The following is a 16,123-nucleotide window of genomic DNA, read 5'->3' as shown; positions in this document are numbered from 1 at the left end:
GGAAAGAAGGAACTCAAGCAGAGAAAGCTGTAAGTGCTGAGCAGGGAGGCACCCTCCTCAGGCGAGGCTGGGCCAGTGCAGAGTGGATGACAGAACCTGTCATCAGAAGTATCTCTCCACCGTCCCCCTCCCCTGAAAGTTCCGTGGATAAAGAGGTGGGTGAAATGAAACCACCCCTCACCGACCATTCTGCACTTCCAACGACGTTTTCATTTACTATTCAAAGCAAGCTGATGTGAGGCGGAAAAACCACAGTCTGAACAAACTGAAATTGCTCAACAAGACTGACAGGAAGGGAAACAGACCCAGGGCACTGTGCCTGGACCCTTCACATCATGGCAAACACAGCAAAAGAGAATACAAGCACGCAAAGGGGTGGGGGTGGGGGGGTCAGATAAAGACGTTACCTGTAGCTGAAGGCCACCGGGCACAAGCTCCGAAATGTCCCACTTTCCACCCAGCCTCCCTGAGGGCTTACAGAGTCGAAATTCCCATACAGCTAAGATCCACGGCTGGCTAGGACGAAGAAGTTCTACTGTGTGATTTGCAAGGTGTTTCATTTTCCACTGCATTCCACTGCTTCTCGGGAGCTGCACCCCGGCCAGCCTAAAACTCATTCTTTGAGCAGAAGGAGGCCCGACTTCTCCCTGTGGCCACACGCTCCTTGACAACGGGCCATTTGCAACCCTTTATTGGTTTCCTTTTTTACTAGAAAGACTAAGTCCACTTTTCTTTCCCTTTTTTTTTGGGGGGGGGCATTGTTTTGTTTTGTTTTCTGTTGTGGTAGATGGAGTCGTTGTTTGAGACATTATGTAGTTCAAGCTGTACTAGAACTTCCAATCCTCTCTGCCTCAGCTTACCCTGTCTAGGATTACAGGCATGTGACATTAGTTCTCAATTTTCCTACTTTTCTTTAAAAAGGAAAAGGGGGGAAGGAGCTTACTAAATCACATATGCCCAGAATTCCCTCTAATGGTTACAGTCATACCAGCAGGCTAAAATAAGAACTCATTGATGAAACACATCAAAATTCACCAGTTAAACAGTGGAGAGGAATGACTGGCATTGGATCCTACCTTAGTTTGCTAAGGAGGAAGCAGGAAACAAACAGCCCACACTCACATACTCACCCTGCATCACAGGATGGGTCTGGGGTTCCCAGACACAAGGGCTGTCTACACCTAACTGTAGAGACAGCCCCCTCATCCCCTCTCCGGGCTTCTCTCTCTGAGTATTTGCCCCCTGCATCTCTGTCTCTTCTTACAGATTATTTTCTCTATCAAATCTTTTCGGCATCTGTTCTAGTCTAGCAAACACTTTTACCCTGGCGCCCTTATCCTTCACGGCAGGACACTAACCTAAGTGGCTCGTATGTTTACGAGTGCCGGCAAGCAAAATTTGGGAATGCACGGTGGCCATTATTCTACGGAATTCATTAGAATTCTCACACAGGTCAAAAGAATAAAAAAACGTTTACGGAGCGCTGCTGTCGGAAACTCAAATGGCCTAGAATTCACGCGTAGGCCTTTGATGTCATCTTCTATATAAATAAAGTTTTATTGGAGCACTACTATAACCACATATATGGGTATTGTCTGTGGTTATAAAGGCAGGAGCTCCAGCAGACAATACAGCCCACAAAGCCAAAAATACTTATTATCAGACTGTTTAGAGTTTGTGAATCCCTATCTGTACAAAAGCAGTTGAGTTTAAAGTAGCCCTTAACTACTGTCCACACAAGAGCTGTGGCAATGCACAAAAAGGACTATTTTCACTAAATCATAGAAAACACGAATCTGTAAATTTTTACAAACCAGTACATTTTTCTCTTTTGTACACTGCATAATACTGTGGACAGCTATTAACTCCAGTACACCTCATCCTATTAGGGTATCATACACAGTATGATAAAGTGGTTTTTAAATAAAGGTTTTAAAAAAATCATTTCTCCTGCTCAAAAAAGGAAAGGCTGTTCCTAAGGCTCTGTCCTCATTCCCACCCTTTATCAAAAAAGCACAAACTATAAGCTGTTTTCTTTAGAAGGAAAAAATATTTTGAGAAACACCATAGGGATAATCAAACTATTGATTGACAAATGACAAAACAGTAGTCTAGATGTTTTACAGCTCATAAGTTGTGTAAGTTTAAAAATTCTAAACCAAGAATAGTTAACTCATGCCTATAATCTCAGCCCTTGAGAAGCTGAGGCAGGAGCATGCCCTGAGTTTGAAGCCATGCTGGGCTGGATCCACAGTAAGTTCCAGGCCAGCAAAGGCTACAAAGTGAGACCATATGTCAAGGGAAAAACAAATTAAATTGTCAACTTCCATCAAATTACACAAATGCATATGCTTGGCTATACTTCTATAACCTAATGTTATTTTACCCATAAATCTCCACAAACCAAAAAAAAAAAAAAAAAACTGCAAGAGGATGAATTAAGCTGAAACAAGTTCAAAAGTGTAAAGAAATGCTTCTTAGAAAATGTTGCTCTATTTGTAGAAGTGCAGATAGATCAATTCAGTGTACACAGTAACCACCCATGTCATTCACACATCTTCAGGACTACTGTAAGTTTGCCGCTACATTGCTGTTTAGATTATGAAGTAAAATATCTGCCCACACACTACTCACACATTTGAAAAGATGCTTAGGTGAAACTGGGAACCCTGCACATTCTCATAGTAACAGAATCTTTTTTTTTTTTTTAAATCACTTAATTTTTTTCTTTTTTCTTTTTTTGTAAATGCTAAAGTTTGTAGTAAGCCAGGGCTGAAAGACTTCAACTGCAGTCCCCAGGAGGCCGGAAGTGGGAGAAGAGTCCTGGCAGTACTTAGCTTTACAGAGTGTAACTGCTCCGCACTTCAGCTAATTTGAAACTGCCATGCTGGGTTTTAATTTAGTAAGGAAGGGCATGCCAGCCATGCGGCCTCTGCTCCCCTCCTCCACTGGTGTGCGGCCATCAGACGAGGGGCGTTTTCCTTCTGTTTTACCACTGGAGAGCAATCTCCTAAGTGTCCAGCCAAGAAAGCATGTTTGTGGGAAAGGGGTGACGTGAGACAGGTATTATCCAGATAAATGCACTTGAGGAGTAGTTCAGATTGCAAAATAGGTCTGTTTGTCTGAAAACGCAGTCTTGACTTTTTAAACTCGAGTGTCTTAGCCGTAGGAAGACGGCCAAACTGCCATGAAAGCGTCTACCGAGTTTTCTTCTGGCAGTTCTTGGTTTTCAGTTTCAGATGACCCCAGGGTAAAGCCCCAGTCAGTCACCGACTATATTTAATTTGCTGACCAGGTTCGTTTCTTATCTACTGTGGTTTCGGTGGAAGCGGTGACTGCAAGCTGAGCCCGAATCTTGAAAGTTAACAAAGGGCGCAAAGGAAACCAGAGCCCCCTCCCTCTATTTTTATGCACTGATTTCACAAGACTGAGCCTCAGCCCTGCTTTCCACAGGCCCACATCCTCAGAGAAACTTGGCCTCCCTCTCCCAGGCCAGGGCAGCGGTAGGAAGTACCCGCCCTCCTGAGCTAGGGCCGGGTGTCCTCGCCGTCCATTGGCTGCGGTGGCTGTCAGTGCCCTGATGGGCGGGGTCTCCCACCTCAGAGCGGAATCTGAGGACTGCATGGTCACCCCGGGTCCCCGATTCCACTCCACCCCAGAGTCCCTTATCCTCTTTCTCCACAGGCCGATCCCTCATCCCCCACCCCCATCCACTTTACTGCCCCTCTAAGAAGTAAAGTTTTTCCAAACGTCCACCCCCCCCCAACCCCCACCAAAGCAGAGGATGCAACGGTTTGGAAAGTAAAAACAAACTATGGACCGGATCTCTCGGAGTGTAGCAGAGAGCTATGACGATAAAATAACTACTTAGGTGGTATGCCAGCTGAATCAAGTGCACTGGCCGTCGCCAAATACAGCAGCCATGAATACCAGCCAGAAATACTACCATGCACTGGACGCTTAACTGTATTTTTTTTTTATATTCACCGTTTTCGGAGTTTGTCCGGTTGTCCCAAACGTACTATACATTTTTTGAGAGTGGGTACTAAGCCGCTCTTGGATCGCATCAACATCCCATCGTCCAGAAGAGAACCGACTTATCATACACATATTCTGAGTATTCTGTAAAACAACCTATCAAAGCACACGGTCGTGAACGGCTGGAGGGTAACGTGACTACTGGGAACTGCAGATGCCTTGGAGGAGAAACTGAAGAGTAGTCCTAACAATACAAACTACGGGCCTCTGACTGTGTTTTAGTTACAACCTTTACGATTAGTAATCTCAAAGGGGAAAAAAAAAAAAGTTGTCCCATCTCTATACGTTTTTTTTTTTTTCTTAAAGTCTTCAGTTCCATCACCAGAATTGTAAAGGGCATAAACATACCTTGCTCTAAAGTAAATATATTCTTAGTATTTAACGAGGGCAAAGACTTCGGCTTTGCGAGTACAATATGTGAACCCATAAAAGCATCTACTGTGGGTCTTGCAAGGCCTCCAGCACCAGGCGGAGGCAGCTGGCATTGCTTAGCAGCATCCTCCACTGCCCTCTAACTTCACCGAGGCCCACTTTGTGACTCGGCTCACACTTTGTGGCATCCCAGCCCGGGATCGGTCTCGATCGCTTCCCGACCCTGCTACCCCGCCACCCCGACTCCCCAGGTCGGTGAACTTCACTTTTTCTAAACTGAGCTGCAGCCGACTCGGTTGAGCCAATCCGCGAGCGGTAAATAGCCACGGTGGCCAATGAGCTCGGCCCGGAGGCGGGTCTTCGCTGGAGTTCCTCCCGTCGGAGCACGGAGACCTGTTGCCGCCGCCACCAGCTCAGCGGAGCTTCCCGGGGGTCGCGGCTCCTGGGAGCCGATCTCCCGCCGCCAGCGGCCTGCACCGCCCTCCGCCAGCTGCAGGCGGCCCGGCCCGACCTCGGAGGCACGCGAGCCGGAGGCTCCACGCGGCCCGCCCGCTCCCAGCACCGGCCCCACCCGGACGGGCCGTGCAGACTCACCGGGACGCTGGGGCAGCTCGGTCCACGCGGGCTGCAGGGCTGCGGGCTGCGGGACCCCGGGCCGATCGCCTCTGCCCGCGCCGCTGCAGGCGCCGGCTCCCACCCCGCTCGGCCAGCGCTTACCAGTGCGAGCCTAGCGGCCGCCCATCCTCCCGGCTCCGCTCCTCCTCCCGCGGCCGCGGCTGTCAGGAGGGTAAACATCCCGGCATCCCCGAGGAGAGGGCGGGCCGCCGCAGGCCCCTCCCCGCACCCGCACCCAGCTCCGGAGCCCACGCAGCTGCTTTCCAGAGAACTGGGGTGTGCCTCGCTTATGGCGGTCGGCCCCTGCCTCCAGATCACCGTGTTTTGATCCTATTCTCTTTTACCAAGTGGCTTAAACAGCCTCTACCCTGTGTCAGTGCAGGGAAACAGAGTTTTCCCGGAGTCTACCTAAAGCCAACCTTGACTTTAACGTCCCAGCGTTGGGAATGCCTTTCAGGACGCTTCCGAAAGTTGAACTACCTGGGTGGAGATACAAGATCTTTGAGATGTGGGTATACTTACACAGAAATATTACACTACTTTGCAAGCCACATGTTTGCAGTACGGGTCTGCCTCTCCATGTATGGAGCTGCTGAAAAAGCAATGCTTTGATTCCTGTTTCACTAACCAGACTTGAACTACTGGGGCAGCCGGCTAGGAGGCAGTATAGAGTACGTCATGTCTGGGTTCTGGTCTCCCTTGGTGGCCAGTCTTTAACTTCAAATTGTCAAGGTCTTTTGTCTTAAGAACAGCCTTAATGTCTCTCCTGAGAAATGAGATACAGCGGCGTTTTTGAGCGCAGAGCCTAGTCATTCGGTATCTCTAGGTCTTTCTCTGGTTTCATTCCCCTGCCAACGAAAGTAGAGCCCCCAAAACGGGATTAGCTCAAATATGTTTAAACGATGGAATTAGGATTTACAAAGTTTAGGCCAGCGAGATGGCGCGGGAGCTAAAGGCTCTTGCTACCAAGCCTGGTGACCTGAAGTTGATTCCCAGGACCCACATGATGGGAGAGAACTGACTCCCACAAGTTGTTTTCAGACATCCACACTGCAATGCGGCACACACACTGCGAGTGTGTGTGTGTGTGGTATAATTAGAAAAAAAAATTGTAAACTTTAATTTTAGAAAGAAAATTCAGATTCCAAGAGGAGACCTTGGTGCAAGTGGCTTAAACTGCACACATGTGGAGTTCTAAGATGAGGGCTCAGTGATACACCTACCTGCAAGAGCCCTGGTTTCGTACAACGTCAACGCACAAGTCCAGAATACCCAATGTCTTTTATATCTGATGGCAAATCATAGAGACACAAAACTGGCGGGTGGGCGTGAGTGCCACTTTAAATATGCTTATGTGGAAAAGCCGCTAGGCAGAGGCTGTAGGAGTAAGGAAAGGAGTCATGTGGCTGTCGGGAGATAGAATGTTTTACACAGAAAATGCGAAGTTACCCTCCTGTGTGGAAGTGGGTTTGCCGTGTTGGAGGAAGAGCCTAGAAGTCAATGCATGCAGAATCCAGTGAGCAAGGGACAGCAGCTGATGAAGGAAGAGGGGGGGTGAGATACCAGAAAAGGGATAGGTAGAGAATTTTGAACTCATATTTTTGAATGAAATGGAAAGCCATGACAGGAGGAAGTTGAGAGTAAACAGCACTGTGGAGAGTAGACTGCAGGACGGAGCAACTACAAGTTGAAAAAAGATGATAATCGTCCCTGAAAATATCAATCAGGCTTAGACCAATGTGCTAGCAGACCTCAGATATATACTAGAAGTTGAAAAAAGATGATAATCGTCCCTGAAAATATCGATCAGGCTTAGACCAATGTGCTAGCAGACCTCAGATATATTCCCATGGTTGAGCCAACATGATTTGCTGGCATATTGAATGTGCTGTATGAGAGGAAGATAGGATGAAGCCAGTACGTTGGCATGTGAACCATATCACATGGTCCTGTCACACCAAAGCAGTCATGGGACCGATGTCACTGGAGTTGCCATAGCTTGTAGAAAAATTAACAGACATCTTCAAGGTAAAATTCAACCCTGGACCAGCTGCATGCTTCAGAGCTTCTTACTATAGTTGATATTAGCATTTTAGAAAACATAAATTGACAGGTAGCTTTACAATAGTCCACTTTTAAACACACCAGCAATTTATCTACAGATCAAATAGTCCACTGATAAGCAAAACACTTTAGGTAATGAACACTTAGTGTTCCTCAAATTAGATGTTAGCTCAAACATCCTTACTGGCTGCAAAGACTTTTTCTAGGAAGAACCCCTTTGTTGTTATATGATGTCCAAAGAATTAAATAATCTAACATGCCCTGTTTTTTTTTCCACTTATAAAGGCTTCATGGCTACAGATAAATAGTATACAGTGTTTCAAAGACTGGGAAGAGAGTCAAAACAGAAGACACTATATTTTTTTCTTTCTAAATTTATATCACCTTTGTTGTGAGTAGGCAAGGTTATTCCCAGCCACCAGCAGCCGGCCTCCTGGCCTGGAGCAAACGTTAATGGAAAAGCAGAGGAGACTGCCCAAGGAGGCTCCTCTGGTCCAGGACATTTAAGAGGCAGCTTTAACTGCTTTTCCATTCATCTGTCCGCTGAGCTTGCTCCCAAAATGCTGCCTTAGCTCCATGATATGCGTTAATTACAGTCCTTCGTATGAAGGACCCTGTATTTATACATAATTACCATGTAATACATATATTACATATCAGATTAACTTCATTATAAATGGTATTTAGATATCATTCTTAAAACCTCTCAGTTCCTAACCAAGTCTTCGGGTATTTTTCATATAGATCTGCAGGCCCCACACAAGAAAAAAAAAAATTATCAGCAGTATTTATGCTCAAAACCCATTTCTCCATAAACTAACCCAAAACAGATGTTGCATAACAGTTTTGGCATAAATGCAATTTCTCCACAAGGAAAGAAACTTATGAGGAAAAAATTTTTTCCCTGAAGAAGAATGATGAAGTAATATTAAAAATAATTCTCCTTTGAGGGAGAACCTGGCCACTGGGGTAGACCGGAAAGGTCTAGCCTTCTTGATTCAAACATAGAAACACAGTGCTGGTAACAGGTGCACTTAAAAAGCTACTAGGGAGACTGGCAGCCACTAAGCTTGGCAGCTAAATGGTGATGAGGCTTAGTCAAGCTGTTGAAATGTCTGGACTAAACTGGGCCAAGAGGAGGAAGTCAGAAAACAGACTGCAGACAGCCCAAGGGAGATCGCTTTTCTCTGCCCTTGGCTTGTGGTCACTGTACAGTGTCAGAAAGTAAATATGATGCTTTGAAAACACCCATGAAAAATATTAGCAAATTTCCTTCCCATATTTAACGGCTCCTTGCAATTGTTAGTGGATTGTGAGCAGATGAGCTTCCAATAAAAACAGCTGAATCCATCTTCATTTTTCCTCACACAAATTCCTGTAATTCACAATCACAGAGATGCAATGCTATTGTGTCCCAATTATTGAGTTATGTTAGCTTGGGGATATAGTTCTTGGTTAAAAATAGTTCCATACTGACCGGGGCCTTTTCATGACTATTTTTGCAGTAGTTTTGAAACTGAAGAGAGGTTGTGAGATATATTTTAAATATAAAACACGGAGATATACTTGTGCAAAACAGAAAGCAATCAGTCCAAACAGCAGCCTCTATTCATATCACAATTCCTTTGCTCAACAGAATTCTATTGAATCTAGGTTTCTTTCCCTTTACAAAAGTCAAAGGACCAATATGCAATGGGCACAAAGAACAATGTGGGAAAGATATTAAGAAGTTACACCCTATCCTGTGGAGCCAAACTATGAAGTCATTTTGCAAATGCAATTTCCTCAGTAGCTGTGGTACCTCCAGCCATCGCCACAGTTTGTAAGCACCCCTCAGTTATCTATACTGTCAGAAATCCAGGTCAATACAGTAATCAAATCTCAAAGACAGTTTTTAATTGCAGGTTTCTCTGTCACATGAGTGCATGCTTTTGTGTCTCCTTGGAAATAAGATGTTATAAATACCCTGTCATTTTACACAGCCCGATAGAAAGGTTTCAAAGAATGGTGCTGAGTTTTCCTTTTCTGTCTCCATCCACCTCTTCTCAGAGATGTCGCTTTGTGTTCCTCATTCCAGCTTTAGAATGTGCCAGATCCACTCAGGTGTGGACAATAGGAGCAGTGGTCTATTTCCTAACAGGAATGAGAGCAAGACAATAAGTACTTCTATTTAGCGTTAGTATTTCCTCATACTTGCATCGAGAGGCTTGCCTCCGGTTACATTTCCAAAGCCTGCCCCTCACACATTCAGTGAAAAGAGTGAAAGCCGATACTGTTTTCCTCTTTCCAACCCTCTTTGTTCATAGTTAAGTATTGACCGCTTACAATGTACATTTCTTCAATCTTCTACTTAATGACAGAAGTATAAAATACTTCAGTAATTTTTTTCAGCAGTTCAATTGGGTGCTAATGTTCAAGCTGCTAGGAAGCCCAGGGTGTGAGTTAAATCAGATGTGGAATAGTGCTCCATTGAATCCAAAGGTATTACTGAAAGCAGTCTCCCCACACTTTAGAACAATGAGCCTAGTCAATCATAAACAGCCTCAGCAGCTTTTGTGATTATGCCACTGAATTTACCACTGGCTGCCGTCCCAATTATGGAGATTTTTTTTCTTTACTCTCTGAACTATTGCTGTGTTCATGCAAAAATCAGCATTGTGTAGAACAAGAAGCTTAGGGAATGAGACTTATAGAACACTGCCATTTCCAAGGCTTGAGAATTTTGCACTGCATATACCACTCAAGTGGCACTAAGGCAGGCCTGTCCATATCCATCAGCCTTATGGTATGATCTGCTCTCTAAAAGTGTGGAAGGCAAACAGTAGAATGTTCCTCAAAGTAACCTTATCTTGATAGAGTTACATTTGTCCTTCTGTGTTATTTACCACTGTAGAGCTAGTAGGTTTATTTAATCTATGGAATTTTTAAATTATTAACTAAATGGATAAATAAATTTTCATTGATGTTTTAGGTTAGCATATAACTTAATATATGTATTATGGTATTTTCATACATATGTGCCATTATAATTTTTCTAATGTATCCCTTCCACATACTCCCCCTTCCCCCTCTGGCTAGTCCCTTCCTTGTCTAGATTGCCTTCCCCTATTCTGTTATCATACCGCATGTATTCTGTTACCTTCTAAAGGGATATGGTTTTGAATCTAATTTTATATATTTTTAACAAAGTAGTTGGAACAACCAAAGGACATAACAACTTAAATCTTGTCTTTTATTTACCCTTTCCTCACTGAAATTAAAAGTCAAAACTAATGTCTTTCTGAAGTTATATAATTAAAACATTACTTCTTCATTTTTAAATTAATTTAAATTAATAGATCTTCAGTACTATCCCCATGACTCCTATCTAAGCAGTAAAGTGTGTTTCTTTGATTACAATAGAAACTTTGTGGAAATAAAAATAGAGATGATAAAAGGGGGGGAAACAAAACAAGAAAATGAATCTTATCATGAACTAGATTTAATTTTAATATAAAATTTAAAAATGTATATGTTGCCGGGCGGTGGTGGCGCACGCCTTTAATCCCAGCACTCGGGAGGCAGAGGCAGGCGGATCTCTGTGAGTTCGAGGCCAGCCTGGACTACCAAGTGAGTTCCAGGAAAGGCACAAAGCTACACAAGAGAAACCCTGTCTCGAAAAACCAAAAAAAAAAAAAAAAAAAAAAAAAAAATGTATATGTCTACTCTTCATGTACAACTAAATCTTTACTATTATTAATAAGGGATTAATACATTTATTATAATGACCTGAAAATCTAAATCTGTAAGGGGATTGTTGTAGCTAGAGTTTTCCAGCCTTGCCCACAGTCAGGACAAATCTTTGTCACCCGCCAATCCCACAGCCGCTCAGACCCAACCAAGTAAACACAGAGACTTATATTGCATACAAACTGTATGGCCGTGGCAGGCTTCTTGCTAACTGTTCTTATAGCCTAAATTAATACATTTCCATAAGTCTATACCTTGCCATGTGGCTGGTGGCTTACTGGCGTCTTCACATGCTGCTGGTCATGGTGGCGGCTGCAGTGTCTCTCCGCCTCAGCCTTCTGCTTCCCAGAATTCTCCTCTCTCCTTGTCCCACCTACTTCCTGCCTGGCCACTGGCCAACCAGTGTTTTATTTATTGACCAATCAGAGCAATTTGACATACAGACCGTCCCACAGCACTTCCCATTTCTTTTTTTTAAAAGGAAGGTTTTAACTTTTACACATCTCCAAAGTCAGCTTGGTATATTTGGGAATTTGGGCGTAGCTTCTCTTACTACTTCCTGCTGGAGGGGGGCGCTGTATCTTATGGGGACACAAAGAAAATTTTAGGATCATGGAGTAGTCCGTGAGGCTGTATCATCTGAGCCAGTTGCCTTGAAACGATTCTGGATGTTGGATCATCTGGGCCATGGTGTCATCGGAGACCTTTCAGGTGGTCTTGGCTGGTCAAACCTGATGTATCTTAATCTGGAACAAATCCATAGCCTCTGGCTTTCTGTGGAAACAAAAGCAGAGCCTCCTTTCCAAAGCAACATATCCTTACATCCAAATTTTGAAGTCAAGGTACCTTTAAAATATACATTTTGGCATAACTCAACAGCTTTTGCAATCAAATGTTTCTCTTCAGTTACGAATATCAAAGAGAACATAATCCAGATTCTCTGTGTGGTAGCCATCTTTATGTGGCTTATGCTTTATATTACCTTGAGCCTATTGCTTTAAACTGCAGCCTTCTAAGCCTGAAACGGCGCTGTGGCTGCTGGCTCCGCCCACTTCAGCTTTCCAACATGGCGGTGGTACGTTTTCCGCCAGCTCTGGGAGCCATCGTGGGTCTGTGCTTTTATCCAAGCAGTGTGTAGCCCAGAAACCTCTTTTTGTTTTGTACTAGTAAAGGCTAAATCCACCACACAGCTTAATGTGCCACTTGCAGAGGCCTCATTCCCGCCATACTGCAGGTCAAGCGCACACGCCAGGAACCCGCCAGGAACTCGAACCGGCAGCTGCTGCTCATTTGAGAGAGACAATTAGGAAGCTGTTTTTAGCTCCGTTTTAGAATCTTTTCTCAGGTTTTAGGTGGAAACTCTTGCCCTCTCGTTGGGCGCCATTTGTAGCTTGAGTTTTCCTGCCTTGCCCACAGTCAGGACAAATCTTTGTCACCCGCCAATCCCACAGCCGCTCAGACCCAACCAAGTAAACACAGAGACTTATATTGCATACAAACTGTATGGCCGTGGCAGGCTTCTTGCTAACTGTTCTTATAGCCTAAATTAATACATTTCCATAAGTCTATACCTTGCCACGTGGCTGGTGGCTTACTGGCGTCTTCACATGCTGCTGGTCATGGTGGCGGCTGCAGTGTCTCTCCGCCTCAGCCTTCTGCTTCCCAGAATTCTCCTCTCTCCTTGTCCCACCTACTTCCTGCCTGGCCACTGGCCAACCAGTGTTTTATTTATTGACCAATCAGAGCAATTTGACATACAGACCGTCCCACAGCAGATTGTATTAAGTTGGAATAGTCACACCTGATCACCTGATTTTGTGCTGCTGTTCTGTCTCAGAAACTTCACCTCTATCAGGCAGTCTCAGGATCCTGGGTTTTACTCTTTCGTGGATTTCTGTGGACTTCCTGATTTATGATTCCTCAAGGTTATAGAACCATAAACAATACAAAAATGAGTGCTAACAATCTGCCTGTTTCTAGCCATGCAGTGCTATGTAAAGAATTCGGGCGCTATGTGAAGGATTTCACACTTACAGTAAGCTAGTAGCCACTCTGTATGAGTTTTAGGGGCAACAGCATTTGGTGTGGAATTTTAGAAGAATTTTAGAAGGAGCTTCCAGTCTCCTTCAAGGATGGCAGATTGGGATCAGATGCTAAGGTTAAAATGAAAAGACAGGACCTAAGTGGAGGATGGAAGTGCCAACAATTTGTAACAAACCACATGCAGTTCTTCCAGCCTGTGTGAACAAAGGCAGCAAGACTACATACCATGCACAAAAAGCTCACCATTCTCCACCCTAAAAACAGTGAAACAAGAACAGTGTCCAAAAAGATAAGGCAAGGAAAGGGAGAATTGTAATTATATTATCATATCAAAAATGGAAAAAAAAAAGATTAAAAAAAAAGACATGGCCTACAATTTGCTCTAAACTTTGTAAACTTTCAGGCTAAATAATCAAACATTCTGTTCTCATGAAATATTAAAATGGAATGCACTTCCTGTCTCTGGCCTGGTTTAAAATGTAACCTGCCTGGAAACAAAACTTGCCTCATCATGGGTTTATCTATTCACTTGTTTGCAGTATAGCACTGGGGAAATGTTCAACTCAGCCGCTTTACCCTTGCTTCCCCCACCCCGTCACCCCCACACCAAGGGAGGCAGGCATAGCTCTGCTCTCATTTACCTTCATGTATTAGCTATACATTTTGAGTCTTCTAATTTTGAAGTTAATAACTCCTACCAATTTACTTTCAAACTGAAACTTATAATTAATATGCAGGCTTTCATTTCTTTGGAGGACCTTAAATGTTTTTTGATCTTTGCTATCTCTGGCACCATGGACATACTTTTGGAAATGAGCTACACATTAAACTAACTTAATGAGCACCCTATGGGGATAAGTAGACAGCCTGAAAGAGCAGAGGATAAGCTGCTCCAAAGGGAGCAACAAAGGGGGGGGGCTCTTTAAATGGAGTGGTCGAGACTTCTCTCTGCAAGTGTTACAACAAGTAGACTGTGTTATAGAATATTATTTTAAGGTATCTTACTTTTGTTTATGTTACATTTGTTTAACTCTGTGAACCTGTGTTACTTTGCCTGTCTAAAACACCTGACTGGTCTAATAAAGAACTGAATGGCTAATAGCAAGGAGAGAGAGAGAGAGAGAGAGAGAGAGAGAGAGAGAGAGAGAGAGAGAGAGAGAGAGAGAGAGAGAGAGAGAGAGAGAGAGAGAGACAGAGAGAGACAGAGAGAGACAGAGAGAGACAGAGAGAGAGACAGAGAGAGAGATGGGGCTGGCAGGCAGAGAGAATATAGAGAAAGAGAAATCTGGGAGAAAAAGAAGAACAGTGTTGGAAGAGTGAAGAAAGAAGTAGCCAGAGAAGCAGGAAGACTCTAGGGGCCAATCACCCAGTTACACAGCAAGCTACAAGGTAAGAGTAAAATTTACAAAAGTAAGAGAATGGGAAAAGCCCAGAGACAGAAGGTAGATGGGATAATTCAAGGTAAGTAAAGCTGGCTAGAAATAAGGCTGGGCCTTCATAATTGATAAGCCTCCGTGTGTGATTTATTTGGGATCTGGGTGGTGTGCCCCCACAAAAGAGGAGAAACAAACAACAACAAGGCTGTGATGATAAGGAAGGCGACAGCAAAGTACACACCCGCACTGAAGGTCAAAGACTCAACTGTTGCCCTTCCTCCCACTTGGAAAGAAAGCATGCGGGAGCCTGTGGACCTGGGAATGTAATGTCTTTGTCTTGACTAATTCAGAAGCAGTTAGGTCACTAGTAACCTAGTAAATTTTCATACATGTGTTAGCTTTCCATTGCTGTAATAAATACCTGTGATTAAGCAACTTAAAAAGCAGAAAGACTTATGTGACTCATAGTACGGAAGGTTTCAGTTGATGACCAATTGCTCCCATTCCCTGAGGCCTATAGTTGCAAAGAACATCATGGCCTGAGCACAGGCCAGAAAATGCCAGTCCACCTTTTAGCCAGGTTAGAGAGAAAGACAGAAGACAGTGGGGTTCCACTGCCACTTTCAGGGCATGCCCCCAATTACCTAAAGACCTCTTGCTTGACCTGATCTCTTAATGTTTTCACTGCCTTCCAATAGCACAAACTGGGTGTTAGGCCTTCAATGTAGGGAACTTTGGGGGAGTTTAAGATCCAGCTATAGAAGCCTGTGAAAGCAAACTTGGAGATGTCTCCCTCCCAGAAAGCTTTAAAATTTTGTGTGTGTTTGGGGAAGAAAACTTAATTAGTCCTCGGAACTCTTTAGCACATTCCATTCCCTTTTTTTCCTCACAATCTACCAACTCTCTTTCCCTCTCTCTCTCTCTGCCTCCTTCTTTCCTTCCTTCCTTCCTTCTTTCCTTCCTTCCTCCCTTCCTTTTGTCCCAACCTCCCACTTTCTTTCTTGTCTTCTTACTTTCTTGAACTTACTGAGTTCTTCTAAAGCTCCAGGACTCTACTGAATTCTTCAACATGTCATTGTTTCTAAGACATTTTTCAACATGAACATGTGTGAGCTTCAAATGCATTTCCTCTACTACCTTAAAATGAACAAAGAGTGAGCAATACAATCTTTGTTATTAAAAAAAAAGTTTTTTAAAAGGGCTGGAAAGATTGCCTAATGGTTAAAGCTACTTGCTGCCAAATCTGAGGAATGAATGCTATCCTTGGACCCCACATGGTTAAAGAAGAATGCTGATTCCACAGATTTGTCCTTTGAACTGTACGTGTGCATTATGTCACATGCAGAAAGAGAGAGAAAGAGAGACATAGACAAAGAGAAAAAGATAGACAAAAACAGGGAGACAGAGAAATGAATGTAAAATGTTTGAGTATTTTAAGCAAAATGCAAAATTTGAAGACCAAAATTTTCACTGGATTGAAGAGGAGGCAGGGGATTGATTCTGATGATCTGTGAAAGCCTTCATTGCTCTAATGATTTTTTTTACATTGGAAAATAATGGAAAATCAATAATAAAAAAGTAATTTAGACTAAATCTTATTTAAAAGAGTATCTATTGATTTGACCATTATGAATAAATCACCTGTCAGCATCAAGTAGCTTTTAATCTTAATTGTGGAGAAAAGGGTGTAGAGAAAAAAAGATTCCTAAAAGAAGGAAAGAAAAATGTTTTTCCAGGTGATAGCAATTGAGGGGGAAGCTGGCCATATTTCCACACTTTCTATCCAGGAAGAGGAAAGGAAGAGCACACCCAAACAAGACAATGCTATCAAGGAACTGTGATCCGTGCTTCATGGTGTGGACTTTTATTGGAACAAATGAGAGCAA

At 43.6% G+C, this 16,123-nt stretch overlaps 1 protein-coding gene across 3 annotated transcripts in view; it reads right to left on the bottom strand.

The window, feature by feature from the left end:
- The window catches only part of Nek7 (NIMA related kinase 7), a 137,690-nt gene extending 132,480 nt beyond the window's left edge, over positions 1-5,210 (bottom strand). For 2 of the 3 annotated variants that reach the window (XM_028889870.2, XM_037211363.1), the window contains exon 1: positions 5,005-5,152. The gene's annotated coding sequence lies outside the window, so the exon portion shown is untranslated. Of the gene's footprint in view, positions 1-5,004 lie in introns of all 3 variants that reach the window. The other variant, XM_028889871.2, reaches the window with a different exon arrangement.
- Between the last annotated feature and the right edge of the window lie 10,913 nt (positions 5,211-16,123).

The sequence above is a fragment of the Peromyscus leucopus genome, chromosome 15, assembly GCF_004664715.2.
Source record: "Peromyscus leucopus breed LL Stock chromosome 15, UCI_PerLeu_2.1, whole genome shotgun sequence".
NCBI lineage: Eukaryota > Metazoa > Chordata > Mammalia > Rodentia > Cricetidae > Peromyscus > Peromyscus leucopus.
The sequence above is the reverse complement of the archived record's forward strand: the minus strand, read 5'-3'. Positions and strand labels throughout refer to the sequence as shown.